The sequence below is a fragment of the Anopheles coustani genome, assembly GCF_943734705.1.
Source record: "Anopheles coustani chromosome X unlocalized genomic scaffold, idAnoCousDA_361_x.2 X_unloc_68, whole genome shotgun sequence".
NCBI lineage: Eukaryota > Metazoa > Arthropoda > Insecta > Diptera > Culicidae > Anopheles > Anopheles coustani.
This window is the reverse complement of record NW_026525179.1, coordinates 50,001-54,097: the sequence shown is the minus strand read 5'-3', so window position 1 is coordinate 54,097 and position 4,097 is coordinate 50,001.

The following is a 4,097-nucleotide window of genomic DNA, read 5'->3' as shown; positions in this document are numbered from 1 at the left end:
TCGATCAAACACTAAGTAGTCCGAACCTGCGGGTTGAGACTCAAGACCGTAACAAGATGTCACTATACAAGTCCGAACCTAAGGGTTGAGACTTAATGCGATCTAGATACCAAGTTGACATCCAATACCTGTTGAGCAAAACCAAAGATTCCCTGTTCTCGAATGATTACACTATATAACAGGGAATCATGAAGAAATCAAGCAAGCGTGAAACAAAGTCATCACTTGGGCATGCTCGATAGCCAACCACATGACCTTAACCTAAGAGAGCATGCAAACCACATGATTCCTATAAACGATTAACCCGCCCTAGTTCAATCGTTCACCAAGTGATGACTTCAGTATGGCTAAGAGAAAAACTTTTAAATGGGAAAACTCTAAGTCCGAACCTCCGGGTTGAGACTTCCGCGTCGGAGGTGCGCGCACCGCCTACCCGAAAGATGATGAATCAGGGGTGTTCGATCAGCAATGGTCGGATGCCCCGTCGTAGTCCAACTATGACAATCAAAGTCAAGACCTCCGGGTTGAGACTTTCCGCGAGTACAAGCATAAAGGAACACGGACCAAGCCGTACCGAGAGAATCGGTACTAGAGCCCTTGTGGTTCTACATTGAGAGAGCCCTCGTGGTTCTCATTAGGGGCTTTATGCAAGTCGTACTCAATACTGTGGTGTGAAGTATAAAGTAGTCCTCGCCTGGTCCACGCTGCTTCGGCGGTCCTGGGTAAGATAGTTCATTCTAGCTTGCCCTATAGTGGAATGAGGACACTTAATGCTTCGTCTTTTAGCGGCGGCTAGACTCCTCCTCACGGGGAACGAGTTGACGCGCACAGCGGCGGCTTACGCACTATGGCAATCATGGATGCCTGAAGATTCCGTGAAGTTCTCCCCTGGTCCACGCTGCCTCGGCAGTCCTGGGTAAAATGGAATATTTCCAGCTTGCCCTATAGTGGAAGAGGACTATCCAACAATACAAAGTCAAGACCTCCGGGTTGAGACTTTCCGCGTCGGTGGTGTCGCGCACCGCCTATCCGAAAGATGGTGTAACAGGGGTGTTCGATCAGCAATGGTCGGATGCCCCGTCATAGTCCAACTATGACAACCAAAGTCAAGACCTCCGGGTTGAGACTTTCCGCGAGTACAAGCATAAAGGAACACGGACCAAGCCGTACCGAGAGAATCGGTACTAGAGCCCTCGTGGTTCTACATTGAGAGAGCCCTCGTGGTTCTCATTAGGGGCTTTATGCAAGTCGTACTCAATACTGTGGTGTGAAGTATAAAGTATAGTCCTCGCCTGGTCCACGCTGCTTCGGCGGTCCTGGGTAAGATAGTTAATTCTAGCTTGCCCTATAGTGGAATGAGGACACTTAATGCTTCGTCTTTTAGCGGCGGCTAGACTCCTCCTCACGGGGAACGAGTTGACGCGCACAGCGGCGGCTTACGCACTATGGCAATCATGGATGCCTGAAGATTCCGTGAAGTTCTCCCCTGGTCCACGCTGCCTCGGCAGTCCTGGGTAAAATGGAATATTTCCAGCTTGCCCTATAGTGGAAGAGGACTATCCAACAATACAAAGTCAAGACCTCCGGGTTGAGACTTTCCGCGTCGGTGGTGTCGCGCACCGCCTATCCGAAAGATGGTGTAACAGGGGTGTTCGATCAGCAATGGTCGGATGCCCCGTCATAGTCCAACTATGACAACCAAAGTCAAGACCTCCGGGTTGAGACTTTCCGCGTCCGGAGGTACGCGTACCGCCTACCCGAAAGATGGTGTGCTTCTGGGGTATTCGATGAGTCGGATACCCCGTCGTAGTCCAACTATGACAATCAAAGTCAAGACCTCCGGGTTGAGACTTCCGCGTCCGGAGGTACGCGTACCGCCTACCCGAAAGATGGTGTGCTTCTGGGGTATTCGATGAGTCGGATACCCCGTCGTAGTCCAACTATGACAATCAAAGTCAAGACCTCCGGGTTGAGACTTCCGCGTCCGGAGGTACGCGTACCGCCTACCCGAAAGATGGTGAATCAGGGGTGTTCGATCAGCAATGGTCGGATGCCCCGTCGTAGTCCAACTATGACAATCAAAGTCAAGACCTCCGGGTTGAGACTTTCTAAGAGTACAAGCATAAAGGAACACGGACCAAGCCGTACCGAGAGAATCGGTACTAGAGCCCTTGTGGTTCTACATTGAGAGAGCCCTCGTGGTTCTCATTAGGGGCTTTATGCAAGAAGTACTCAATACTGTGGTGTGAAGTATAAAGTATAGAGTCCTCCACTGGTCCACGCTGCTCCGGCGGTCCTGGGTAAGATAGTTCATTCTAGCTTGCCCTATGTGGAAGAGGACTCAATACCCTACCTGTTGAGCTTGAAACAAAGTCATCACTTGGGCATGCTCATATTGCCATACACAATTACATTATATTCGAATGAGCATGCAAGCGACCCTATATAGACCGAACCAAAACGATAGATACCGCCGTAGTTCACCCCCACCAAGTGATGACTTAAGTATGGCTAGTGTGTGAAGTATAAAGTATAGTCCTCCCCTGGTCCACACTGCTTCGGCGGTCCTGGGTAAGATAGTTAGTTCTAGCTTGCCCTATGTGGAAGAGAACACAATACTTAATACTTAGAGTACAAGCATAAAGGAACACGGACCAAGCCGTACCGAGAGAATCGGTACTAGAGCCCTCGCGGTTCTACATTGTGAGCCCTCGTGGTTCAAACTAGATACTTTATGCAAGGCGTACTCAAAACTGTGGTGTGAAGTATAAAGTATAGTCCTCATCTGGTCCACGCTGCTTCGGCGGTCCTGGGTAAGATAGTTAATTCTAGCTTGCCCTATGTGGAAGAGGACACAATACTTAATACTGTGGTGTAATGGACAAGGTATAGTCCTCCACTGGTCCACGCTGCTCCGGCGGTCCTGGGTAAGATAGTTCATTCTAGCTTGCCCTATGTGGAAGAGGACTCAATACCCTACCTGTTGAGCTTGAAACAAAGTCATCACTTGGGCATGCTCATATTGCCATACAATATTCCATTATCTACTAATGAGCATGCAGCTATATGATATTAACCTGTAAACGATTACCCCGCCGTAGTTCAGCGCTTCAACCAAGTGATGACTTCAGTATGGCTAGTGTGTGAAGTATAAAGTATAGTCCTCCCCTGGTCCACACTGCTTCGGCGGTCCTGGGTAAGATAGTTAGTTCTAGCTTGCCCTATGGTGGAAGAGGACACCATACTTAATACTGTGGTGTAATGAACAAAGTATAGTCCTCCACTGGTCCACGCTGCTTTGCAGTCCTGGGTAAGATAGTTAATTCTAGCTTGCCCTATGTGGAAGAGGGCATACAAGACAAAGTATAGTTCTCCCCTGGTCCACGCTGCTTCGGCGGTCCTGGGTAAGATAGTTAATTCTAGCTTGCCCTATGTGGAAGAGAGCATACATGAACCAAGAACGAAGGTTATGATCGAGGAATGATTCGACAACTAACCGATGGTATGAAATGTGAAGAATTCAAGCAAGCACACAATCAAGTCATCACTTGGGCATGCTCGATAGCCAACCCTATGACATTAACCTAGTAGAGCATGCGAAACCCAATATATATACAAGTAATGTAAACGATGCCTCCCTAGTTCAGCGCTTCAACCAAGTGATGACTTCAGAATGGCTAAATCAAATCGGTTCAAAACATACCATCGGTACCCTATTGAAACACACAAGTCGATATCAAACCTCATGATTGTGTAGTCCTCCACTGGTCCACACTGCTCCGGCGGTCCTGGGTAAGATAGTTCATTCTAGCTTGCCCTATGTGGAAGAGGGCACATTACTCAATACTGTGGTGTTATGAACAAAGTATAGTCCTCCACTGGTCCACGCTGCTTCGGCGGTCCTGGGTAAGATAGTTAGTTCTAGCTTGCCCTATGTGGAAGAGGGCATACAAGACAAAGTATAGTTCTCCCCTGGTCCACGCTGCTTCGGCGGTCCTGGGTAAGATAGTTAATTCTAGCTTGCCCTATGTGGAAGAGAGCATACATGAACCAAGAACGAAGGTTATGATCGAGGAATGATTCGACAACTAACCGAT